At 38.1% G+C, this 12838-nt stretch overlaps 1 pseudogene; it reads left to right on the top strand.

The window, feature by feature from the left end:
• The first annotated feature begins 475 nt into the window (after window positions 1-475).
• Window positions 476-1009, top strand: LOC127485653 (ADP-ribosylation factor-like protein 5A pseudogene; annotated as a pseudogene).
• Window positions 1010-12838: the final 11829 nt, after the last annotated feature.

Raw genomic sequence — 12838 nt, 5'->3', positions numbered from 1 at the left:
GACATGAAAATATCTCTGTGGTTGCCTTGTGGAGTCTAGAGAGATGTTTTAGGACTGTGTATCTAGTCCTGCTCTACCTTCTAAAATATGAAATCTCGTTTGCTTCTTGCATATTTGAACACCTGGCTCAATGCTCATGCTCCAGCCATATTCTGCCTTTCACTTTGGTCCCCCTTTATCCCTTCCCTTGCACTCCCTCCTCTTTATAACAGCTGTTAATCTATGCTCCGTGTAGAGAGGGACTGTGGGAGGACGACGGCCCGCGAGGCTCCCCGCAGACAACGCAGCGGCGATGTCCGCGAGCCAGGTGGCAGCGGCAGGATGGCCTGGGCTTCAGCCTCCCTCCTGTCCCTGGAAGCGGACCAGCGACCAGCGTGGGAGCGGGAGCAGCAGCAGCAGCGGCAGAGGCTCCAGCGCGTCTCTCTGCCCCTTCGCCTGAGCCCAGGGAGGGGGCCGCTGCCCGAGAAAGGGAATTCTCTTCACCGGGGTATGGAGACTGTTCAATCACCAGGAGCACAGTTACAATTGTTGGGCTGGATAATGCAGGGACAACTACCGTCTGTTACCAATTTTCTATGAATGAAGTTGTATACATGCATCCCCTACAACAGGAAGTAATGTAGAAGAGACAGTGATTCATGTGATACATGACAGTGATACATGCTTCCTAAAGTGGGATATTGGTGGCCAGGAATCTCTTCGTTTTTCCTGAGACACTTACTATACTCGCAGAGTTTGTAATGGTTGTTGCGGACAGTACAGAGAGGATTTCTGTAACTAGAGAAGTACTCTATAAAATGTTAGCACATGAGGACTTAAGGAAAGGAGGATTACTGATTTTTGCTAATAAACAGGATGTTAAAGAATGCATGGCTGTAGCAGAAGTCAGTTTTTGAAGCTGACTTCTATCAAAGATCACCAGTGGCATACCCAGGCCTGCTGTGCTCTTACTGGAGAGGGATTACGTCAAGGACTCGAATGGATGATGTCATGATTTAAGATTAGATGATCTCTACTGACCTCTTGCAGACGTGTGTGAACAGTGTGCTGGACTTTACCTGAAAGCTGCAAAATTTAATGGTTTAGATATATTTATAATAAACTGATTTAAACTTTTTCTATAAGAAGAAAATTTCAGACTACTTGCTTGAAAACAAAGATGAAGTCTCACCTTCCAATTTACTTTCTCATAATTCCTTCCAAAGTAAGTTATGGAAGCTGTGATTGACATTTTTCTCATAATGAATGCCCTCAGGACGTCGTGTGGCCTGAGGTAAGTACAAAGGGAGAGGAATGCATTTTGAACTTCTAAGAGCTTTAGTATCAGTATAACCCTCCCTTGCTGAATGTTGTTATTTTCTTGTCCCACTAAGTCAAACTACAAACCACAGATACTAGATTTCCAATATTTCAAAAGGTAACATTACTTATGAAAAGTATTTTGTGTACGTATTGTGTAAATACCTCAAGTCAAATTAATGGCTTTGGTTTGGTGCTAAAGAAAATCAAGTAACACAAAAATTATTAATATCTTTGGTTATAGCCATAATGAGATGAGCACTGGCATTGCTGGTTAAGTGCCATTTTGTATGTTTCCTCTTTGTTCTCTGTATTGTACTAACTAGACCCCAAATCATGGAGCTGCTCTTACAAAAAAGGAAAAGTCAAAAGCTTGATAACTGTGCACCTTTTTTTGCCCAATCCCACATATGAAAACATATAATCCCAATTAAGTGGAATATGTTATCAAACTCTTGGTTTAGGATTATGAATGGACAGAACTGTGCAATGAGCAGTTACCAGATTCTTCTTTTAGCTGGTAATTATGCCATCTAAATTGCTAACCAAATTATTCATGAATCAGTCAATCATAAATTGCGATTAAAAACTACCAATTTTTTTAGTGTTAATTGAGTACTGATAAGAAACATGTCTATCCAGAGAAGTAATGCTCTATAAATATTATTAAATAATTTAGCCATAGTCTTTTTTAAGTATTAAATTATATTTGAAGTAGTTAAATGAATTTGAGATTTAAGACTAAGGCATATTCAAGCAATAGCATTAATTAACTTGCAAATTTATTATTTTAGGAATTGGAATACTTTGAGTTTTTTTTTGTTTTTTTGTAAGTTTTCTTGTATCTTCCACATAAATGCATTATTTGACAATTATAAAATGTGAATATTTTTGGAATGCTTTCGAGAATTTGGTTTAAAAATCGATTGACATGATGTGTTATTTGTACTAGGAAATAACTTGACCCAAAATACCTTCTGTGTTTGCTTAGGATATTTTGTTTGATCTCTAGAAGTTGAGGTTTTCCTGTCTCAACTGTAAGTAAACATCCTAAATGTGTTAAAGCATATTCTCAGATACTCTATTTAAAGTATTTTTCATGTCCTAAAAGATTAATCTGAACTTTTCTAAAAACCCTTTTAACTGGAGCTTTTCCAGCTTTCATTTTTGTTTTTGTTCTCCTTTTTAACTGGTGGTTTCCAGTAGGCAAAAGAAAATGGCAGACATGCTAGTTGTATTTCTTTAAGAAACTTCTCTAAGAAAAGGGAAATGGAACTGGTCTAGTGCACATTACAAATCCTTCAGATAATAGGATCCCTAATCAAATGTACATTTCACCCCTTCCCACCTGTTATTGTAGCCCCTTACTGTGCTGGAGAAATAGAGCAGTTCCTGCGTGCATGACCATAGAGGTCAGCCTGTGTGGATTTAAATCCCACCTGTGCTTCACCTCAGCCGTGTGACTTCGGACAAAGCCCAGAGCCTTTTGTATCAGAGTCTTCATCAGTAAAGTAAGGTTGATGATAGCACTTACATCATGCATCTGTTGTGTGGATCTAACTGGTGGAAATCTGCAGAGTATGTTCATGAGTACTTGGCAAGCACTATGCAATTGTGAGCTATTATGATGATGTGCTATTGGAGATTTTAAAAAATGTCTCTAGGTCAGAGAATGCATTGAAAAAACTACTCCCCTCAGCAACCCCCGCTGAAACACTTATTATTCTTATGAATGTTTAAAAAAATACTGCAGTCCCATTAATTATTGAATTATTAATGCAAATAAATATTTCATTATAACTTCCTATAGTCCTTTTCATTTTAAATTGAAATGTCATTAAATTATGCTGATCAATGGAATAAACTGACATGGTACAAAAGCTGTTTTTCTTATTTAAATGTATTTTACAACTATGAGGCCAGTTCTGTGGTGCAGTGAGATATGTTGCCACTTGTGATACTGGCATGCCATATCAGAGCACCAGTTCAAATCCCGGCTACTACATTTCTGATCCAGGTTCCTGTTGATGCATCCAGGAAGGCAGCAGATGATGGCCCAAGTACCTGAGCCCTGCCACACATGCATGAGATCAGTCCAGGGTTCTGGCTCCTGGCTTCAACCAGGACTAGACCTGGCTGTTGTAGACATATGACAGTTGTTGTAGCCAGTAGACAGATCTTGATCTCTTTCCCCCTGTCATTCTGCCTTTCAAATCACTAAATCTTTTAAATATATATGTTTTAGAATTTTATATTGTATATATTTGCATTATTCTTTAGTATGAGATCACCAACTTCTATGTAAAATCAATTGTGGAGTAAAGCAGTTAAAGAAGAAAAATGGGGAGGGGAGGGTCATATTATTAGTGTACAGTTTCTGCTACCATGCAGTGGCTGTAGCATTGGTAGCAGACTGTCCCCTTTAACAAATTTCCATAACATTCCAAACTCAAAGCCCCCTTGCAATATTTTCTCATTCTTTCCCTGAAAGTTCTGAATTTTCTGCTTTAACAGTGGGTCTGATCATTTATTATTTATTTATTTATTTATTTATTTTTGACAGGCAGAGTGGACAGTGAGAGAGAGAGAAAGGTCTTCCTTTACCGTTGGTTCACCCTCCAATGGCCACTGCACCGCACTGATCCAAAGCCAGGAGCCAGGTGCTTCTCCTGGTCTCCCATGCGGGTGCAGGGCCCAAGCACTTGGGCCATTCTCCACTGCACTCCTGGGCCATAGCAGAGAGCTGGCCTGGAAGAGGAGCAACTGGGACAGAATCCGGCGCCCCGACCGGGACTAGAACCCGGTGTGCCAGCGCCGCAAGGCGGAAGATTAGCCTATTGAGCCGTGGCACCAGCCCTGATCATTTATTTAAGTTTCTGCTTTCTTAGGAAAACTGCTGAGGGCATGATCACCCTTTACTGGCATGATTCCATGCCCCTCTATGGGAAATTGCCTCTCCTACCTGATCATGAAACTTTGTCCAGACTCCTGCTCCAAGAAGCAGACTGGAGTCATGTTCTGTATCCTACTGGCCAGTATTAAAACCTTTCTTTCCTCAAAGACCAGCATCACAGATTGTGTGTGCGTGTGTGGTGACAGTATCAGTAAGAGCAGTATGAAGGAGACAAACCAAACAACTGATGATTTAGAGGTCAGTCTAAATGGACAGGTGGCAAATCTCCCTTGGTTTTCTGATCCTGGAAAGTTAATACTGAACTTTCTTGAGGTTTCAAAGTTTACTTTTTACTTGTTTAGTGTGGCCAAATTCTTTTAAGGTTTTTGTGCCTCATCTGATTAAGTAGCACCTAAGACAGTCTGCCATCTTGTGGCCAGTTAGGGCACTACAATAATGCAAATGGAGCCTGAGACCCTGGCATTCAGGCCATGGCAATTTCCTAAGATAGAACAGCAAATCCTGCTATGTTTTAGGACTGATAGTACAGCATTTAGGGGTAAGAGTACAGCATTTCTACTGAACTACTTTCTTTACTCTGGTTTCACTGATTTATCTATACGTACATCTACTAACTATACCTATCTGTATTCATATTAATAAAATGGAAAACCTTTTGAGTGAAAAAGGAAGTTGTAGAGAACCATGCACATAGCATGATACCATTTAGGTAAAATTTGAGTAACCAAAGTCATATACAGCTTCTATAAATACCTTTTTTTGGAAAAAATTGAAAGACCCACATCAGATTCCTAAGTGATGGCCTCTTTTGAAGGTGAGTGAGTTGAGAATGGCAGCACTAGGGTGAAGGCAAAGAAGCAGTTGTGTATATTCAGAATGCCAATAGAGTAGAAGTGATTAACATTGGCAATTATGTATTTTTGTGTTTTGTATTAGTGACATCTTATTGAAAAGAATTAGAATTATAATAGCCCTCCCCCCTCAATCCAGTTTCGCTTTCCATGATTTCAGTTACTTGTGGTTAACTGCTGAAAAAAAAAAAGCTACTTGTCTTGGGGTAGGGGTATGGCACTGTGGCTTCAGACACCCACATCCCATATCAGAGTGCCTGATTTGTATCCCAGCTACTACTCTGTGCTTCCAATCCTGCTTCATGTTGGTGGACCTGGGGCTTGTTGGTTCTGCCCCTCATGTGAGAGACCTGGATGAAGTTCCAGATTCCTGGCTTCAGTCTGGATCAGCCCCAGCTATGGTGGGCATTTGGGAAACAAACCAGCAGAAAGAAAATAATCTCTCCCTTCCTTATTTCTCTGTCACTCTGCCTTTCAAATAAATAAAAATACTACTTGTATTGAGTCTTTTGAGAGAGACAGTATTCACATAACTTTCCTTACAGAATGCTGACAGTGTTTGTCGTATTTTATCATTGTTGTTACTCTCTTACTATGCCCAATTAATTTTTTTAACTTTTATTTAATGAATATAAATTTCCAAAGTACAGCTTATGGATTACAATGGCTTCCCCCCCAATAGCTTCCCTCCCACCCGCAACCCTCCCCTTTCCCTCTCCCTCCCCCCTTCCATTCACATCAAGATTCATTTTCAATTCTCTTTATATACAGAAGATCAGTTTAGCATATATTAAGTAAAGATTTCATCAGTTTGCACCCACATAGAAACACAAAGTGAAAAATACTGTTTGAGTACTAGTTATAGCATTAAATCACAATGTACAGCACAATAAGGACAGAGATCCTACATGAGGAGTAAGTGCACAGTGACTCCTGTTGTTGACTTAACAAATTGACACTCTTGTTTATGGCATCGGTAATCACCCTAGGCTCTTGTCATGAGTCGCCAAGGCTATGGAAGCCTTTTGAGTTCACCAACTCTGATCATATTTAGACAAGGTCGTAGTCAAAGTGGAAGTTCTCTCCTCTCTTCAGAGAAAGGTACCTCCTTTTTTGATGACCTGTTCTTTTCACTGGGATCTCACTCGCGGAGATCTTTCATGTAGAGTTGTTTTTTTTGTTTGTTTGTTTGTTTGTTTGTTTTTTGCCAGAGTGTTTTGGCTTTCCATACTATGCCCAATTTATAAATGAAACTTTACCATACGTGTGTGCCTATAGGAATAAATATCATGTGTACAAGGTTCAGAACTCTCTGCAATTGCAGGCATCCACCAGGGATCTTAAAAGATATTCCCTAATGATCTTGGGGGACTACTATAGTTTGAAATTAAAGAATATTCTATCTTGCCCACCTAGAGAAAGACAAAGAAAATAACAGGTCTGCTCTGAATTTTATGAAGAAATTTTTGGAGATAAAAGTAAAAATGCTTACTGGGAGGGCAGTGGAGGATGGCCCAGGTGCTTGGGCCCTGCACCCGCATGGGAGACCAGGAGGAAGTGCCTGGCTCCTGGCTTCGGATCAGCACAGCGCGCTGGCCATAGTGGCCATTTGGGGGGTGAACCAATGGAAGGAAGACCTTTGTCTCTCTCTCTCTCACTGTCTAACTCTGCCTGTCAAAAAAAAAAAAAAAAAAAAGAAAGAAAAAAAAAGAAAGAAGCCAGCCAGCTCTGACCAAGGTGACCCTGCTTGGGTTTAAAAAAAAAAAAAGGTAAAATGCTTAAAGCCAATCTGTGGAATTATTAAATTAATTTATTCAATTATATTATTAAATGGAATTATTATGATGAAAAATAATAACCAGGTATCTTCTCTCTCTTCTTTGGCTCAGAGCACTAAATCAGTTCCCAGAGGTTGGCGGTCAGGTCTGTTTTCACTCTGAAGCCTGAAGATGAATTAGTTTTTTCTCTGGTAATAACTTCTCTGATTCAGTTCATGTCGACAAGATACCGTAGAAATGAAAGCCCTTTTTTCCAAACTGAAAAATTCAAACAAAAGCTAATAAAACTAATCACCTCAAATAAACTGGGGAGACAAGGTAGAAAAAATCATTTCTCGCTGATGAAAGTAAGAGTGACAAAATTTAGACAACCACAATGGAGCATGCCACCTGATTTTCTGAAACACTTTACGTAACAAAAATGTATAGATCTGCCTTTCACATCTCTAAGTTCTGAGTGTATGAAACTAACTTCAAATAACTTTTCCATCAAAGATATCTATCATCTCCCTTTTCTCCAAAATATTTGAGCTTTATATTGGCACATATCCATGTTACAGTTAAAATAACTGTGAACCCTTGGAGAGTCGAAGTTTTATTCATCTTTATATCTCAGGAATCTAGCCCAGTGCAAGGCACACAAAAGATAAAGAGTGTTTTTTTTTTGGTTTTGATTTTTTTTTTTGCAGTGTACTCTGAAGACCATTTAAAATTGTTATCCAGAATGCATTAACCAATTATTCTGTTAAAACAAGTCCTTAGTGCTGAGTCATAGCCATGTATATTCACTGAATGGTTTCTTTGCATCTGAGGTTAGGCAGTAGGTGAGATATTAGGATAAGACAATAAAGCAGTCATTGAACTTAATCAGGAAATCCCAAATAAATCAAAAATTAAAATCTTAGAGGCCAGAAGAGTAAGCAGGCACTTGGAATGCCAGCATGCCATATCAGAGTGCCAGTTCCAGTCCCAGCTATTCCACTTCTGATCCAGCTCCCTGCTAATGCACCCTGGGAGGCAGCAGTGATGGCTTCACTGCTTGAGCCCCTGCCACCTACATGCGAGATCCAGATGGAGTTCCTACCTCCTGACGTCAGCCTGGCCAAGCCTGAGATGCTTCAAGCCAAGGGGGAGAACACCAGTGGATACAAGAGTCTCATTCTCTCTCTCTCTCTCTCTCTCTCTCTCTCTATCTCTCTCTGTGTGTGTGTGTGTGTGTGTAGCTCTGCCTTCCAAGTAGATGAAAATAAGTAAACATTAAAAAAGAATAATCAGTATCCTTATGAAAAGGAAAAGTACAGAATGCAAGAACCAACTACTAAGGGGAAGTACATAAAAGCTAAGCCATAAAATAAGGCTTTAGTTATAGTAATTGCTCATGAAATCAAAGAGAAAAGTAAAGCAGCTTTCTATTCTGATGGTATAAGAAAGAAAAAACAAAGACCACTGATCACATTGTTTGTAATTTACTAAGTTTTGAAAATCATCAATGGATGCTACATTTTGAGAAAAGTCTTTAGCATCTAATTTGATACTCATAATTTTTCTTGTTACTTTGTTAATATGGTGAATTACACTGATTATTTTTCAAATTTTTAATCAATCTTGCATTCTTGTAGTAAACACAATTTCATCAACATGTACTATAATCTTCTACATATTTTTTTTGCTTTGGTATTCATGAATGATATTGGTCTGTTATATCAGGATAGGACTGGCTTCAAAAGGTCTAAGAATTGATATTATTCCTTAAGCAGGTGGTGTATTTCATCAACGAGGTCATCTCAGGCTAATTTTTAAAATATAAGGTTTTCAGGTTATGTATTTCTTCTTGAGTGAGCTTTCCTTGTCTGTGCATTTCAAAGGAAATTGAAAACAGAAATTTCATGTATATTATACATATTTTTGGCAGAAGGCTCATAATATTTCATTATTCTCCCCTTAATATTTTTAGTATCTGGAGCGATATCCACTTTCTGTGTCCTGGTACTGGTAATTTGTTTCTTCTTTTTTCCTGAACATTTTAACAACATTTTTCTTGATTTATTTAATGAATTAGCTTTACACTTCCTTGAGTTTTTTTTTCTATTGTCTTCTATTTCATTAATTTACACTCTTCTCTACTATTTTTTCTGCCTCCTTTGGAATTTTTACTTGCACCTAGTTTTGTTCCCTTTCTCTTTCTTCTAGAACTCCAGTTACACATATATTAGACCTAAATTTTTTCCATAGCTCACTGATTCTCTTTATTTTTCATTCAGCTTTTTTCTTTCTCTTTCTTGTTGTACAGTATCTCTTGCTCTTTCTTCAGTGTTTAATATATTGTTAATCCCACTCAATAGTTTTCATTTTACCACCACTGGAAATTTATTTAGATTCCTTTTCTATTTTTAATGTCTTTTCTTTTTTTTTTTTTAGATTTTATTTAGGTATTTGAGAAACAGAGTTACAGACAGTGAGAGAGAGAGACAAAGAGAAAAGTCTTCCCTCTGTTGATTCACTCCCCAAATGGCCTAAGCTGCACCCATCCAAAGCCGGGAGCCAGGTGCTTCTTCCCAGTCTCCCACATGGGTGCAGGGACCCAAGCACTTGGGCCATCCTCTGCTGCTTTCCCAGGCCATAGCAGAGAGCTGGATTGGAAGAGGAGCAGCTGGAACTGGAAGTGGCATCCATATGGGATGCTGGTGCCGCAGGCAGAGGATTAACCTGTGCCACAGCACCAGCCCTGAGTGTCTCTTCTTAGCATCCTTATGCTGTCCTTTTCCTTATTCAACATGTGGAATGGGATTGTAATTGCTACTTTCCTGTCATTGTCTAAAAGTTTTTTAATCTATACTAGTTTCTAAATTGATTTGCCTACTCATTGTTGGTCATAGTTTCTGCTACTTTCTATACCACAGGGGTTTTGTTTGGAAGCTGGATGCTTAAGTAGTCAAAGATACAACAGCTTATGACAAACTGGGTCATAACCATATGTAGATGATGACTAACTTCTCCTCAGAAACAATGGAAAAAAAATCTTGAATGTAGTGAAACAAATTATCCTTCTCTGCCTGATTCTATATCTAGTGATGCTACTGTAAAACACTAGGTGAAAAGGGGCAGGCATTTTAGTTCATTGAATCAAGTTGTTACTTGAGATGCTTACATTCCTTATCTAAGTACTGGACCCTGAATCCGTTCTAGTTTCATGGTAATGCACTTTCAGAGGCAGTATATTATGGCTCAAGTACTTGCATCCTTCTACCCACAAAGGAGATTTAGGTTGGATTCTAGTCTCCTGGCTTTGTTCTGGCCTTGCTCCAGATCTTACAGGCATATGGGAAGTGAACCAGCAGGTAGAACTCTTTGTCACTTTGTCTTTCAAATAAACACACAATATATAAGGTGGGCAAAAGACATTTTCTGAACAACAAAACACCAACATAATCACTGTGGACCTATGCTATTGAAAGGAAAAGGAAGTCCTCCAGGCTTAAAGAAAATGATACAAGATTAATACTGGGATTAGCCTGGGTGGGGAAACTCTTTTCTGCCAAGGGCCATTTGGATTTATAACATCATTTGCAGGCTATAAAAATTATCAACTTAAAATTTAACTTGATATAGATTTATTGAATTGGTAGTCCCACCAGAAGTCTTTTTGACAGGGCCAACAAATGACTGCCAGATGTTATCCACACCAAATTTATAGGAAAAAATCATTAAAATGGTAATCATGTGTGTAGGTAAATATAAAGAACTTTACACCTTTTTATTCTCTTACTTTATTCAAGGGATATGATTATTTGAAGTGACATTTATCACACCATGTGAGACGTTCATATTTTGTTTCACTGTCAAAATAAGGGGATAAAAATAGTACAGTGTCTAGGAGTCATAAATAGAACTATTCAATTGAAAAATCCCAGTAAATATATATGAAACAGTGCAGTGTGATTCCAGTTTACTCTGATATGCTATTCACATTGTACATTCTTATAGCAATTATTAACAAATTAAAGCACATCATTATTATAATCAAAGGAAACTAATTATTATGTAAATCAAAGGAAACTAATGCAATAATGCAAAATATTTGTTTGCCAGAGAAGCTATAATGCAATGCTACAGATAGGGCAATTTAAACAACCGAAATTTGTTTTCTCATAATTCTGCAGAATGAAAACTCAAGAACTGTTTGCAGATGTCTTTTTTCTGTGGTCTCTTTTCTATTCTAAGACAACCAACTTCTACTCTGTCCTCACAGAACCTTGTCTTTCTGTGCTTCCACCCCTGGTGTGCCTCTCTTACAAAGACACCAGTTGAGTTGGATTAGGGCTCATCTATAGGAGCTCAATTAAACTTAATTACCCATTCAAATATTCTACCTAAATGCAGTCAGTTGGGGTTAAGTGTCCACATATGGATTTTAGGGAAAGCATAATTTAGTCTATAACATTGAGTTAAGCAGCCAATAGGAGAAACACTATGTAATTTTTAAAATATTTCATTGTACACATTTACCATAGTGCTTTGGGTATCAGTTAAGATGCTATGTACTACACTGGGGTACCTAAGTTTGATGCCCATCTCTGACTCCTGACACAAGCTTTTTCTGTAAGAATGCACTCTGATAGGTAGTAGTGATGGCTCAAGAAACTAGGTTTCAGCTACCTATGAGAAAGACTTGAATTGAGCTCCTAGCTGTTGTCTTCAGTCAGGCCCAGGCTCAGTCACTGCAAATACTTGGAAAGTAAACTAACTGATGGAAACTCTCTTTCATTATCAGTATCCCAATAAACAAATAAAATAATTGGTTAAAATCATTAAAACATTTCATGGTCAAAACTAAGGTGAAAAACAAAAAGCAGAGGAACTAGTCTGATGAAATAGAAAATAAGTCACCAAGTGCCAGACATAATTTCAACTACATTAACAATTATAAGTAAATGGACTAAAAATAAAGGCAGGGTTGTAAAGTTTGATTAAAAGACCAGAAGATTTCAGTATGCTATCTGAAAGTGCCACACTTAAAAACTAACACAAAATTAGGCTGAAATTAAAATGATGAAAAAGGGTACCTAAAGCTTAGTGGTTAAGATACCCCACTCCACAATGAAATATCGTGGTTTAATATCCAATTCTGTGTCCCAGCTCTACTTTCCTGCTACTCCAGACCCTGGGAGACAACAGTGATGATTCAAATAATTGAGTTTCTGGCTTCTGGCTTCAGTCCAGCACACCCCCAGCTACTGCAGTTATTTGGGAAATAAGCCAATAAACAGTACCTCTCCATTATACTCTTTCCAAAATAAACAAAAATCCTACACTATATATGTACCAATTATTACAAGTTCAATTGGATTCATTATTTACCAGTAAACAATATCATCTTTAACAAAAATATAATCAAAGGTATAAAGAGAAATGTCATCATAATAGATTATAAATCAGAATGATTTAATAATTATAAATGTTAATATACTTGAAAAACAAAGGCTCAAAACACATGAAACAAAGTCCATAGACCTAAACAAGGGAGGCCAGCGCTGTGGCACAGTAGGTTAATGCTCTGGCCTGAAGTGCCGGCATCCCATATGGGCACGGGTTCTAGTCCTGGCTGCTCCTCTTCCCATCCAGCTGTCTGCTATGGCCTGGAATAGCAGTAGAGATTGGCCAAAGACCTTGGGCCTCTACACCCTTATGGGAGACCCAGAAGAAGCTCCTGGCTCCTGTCTTTGGATTGGCACAGTTCCTGCCATTGTGGCCAATTGGGGAGTGAACCATCGGATGGAAGACCTCTCTCTCTCTCTCTCTCTCTCTCTCTTCTCTATGTGTAACTCTGACTCTCAAGTAAAAAATAAATAAATCTTTAAAAAATGCACAAGGAACTAAAAATAAAATTAGATACCATTAGACAATTTATACTCATTTCAAACTAATTGATAAAAATCAGTCAATTATAAACATAAATGATAGCATAATATCCTAACTAATATTTGCACACCACTGTA

The sequence above is a fragment of the Oryctolagus cuniculus genome, chromosome 12 (genome assembly GCF_051225735.1).
Source record: "Oryctolagus cuniculus isolate XC-2025 breed Fujian yellow rabbit chromosome 12, ASM5122573v1, whole genome shotgun sequence".
NCBI classification, from domain to species: Eukaryota; Metazoa; Chordata; class Mammalia; order Lagomorpha; family Leporidae; genus Oryctolagus; species Oryctolagus cuniculus.
This window is presented reverse-complemented; position numbering and strand designations above follow the sequence as displayed.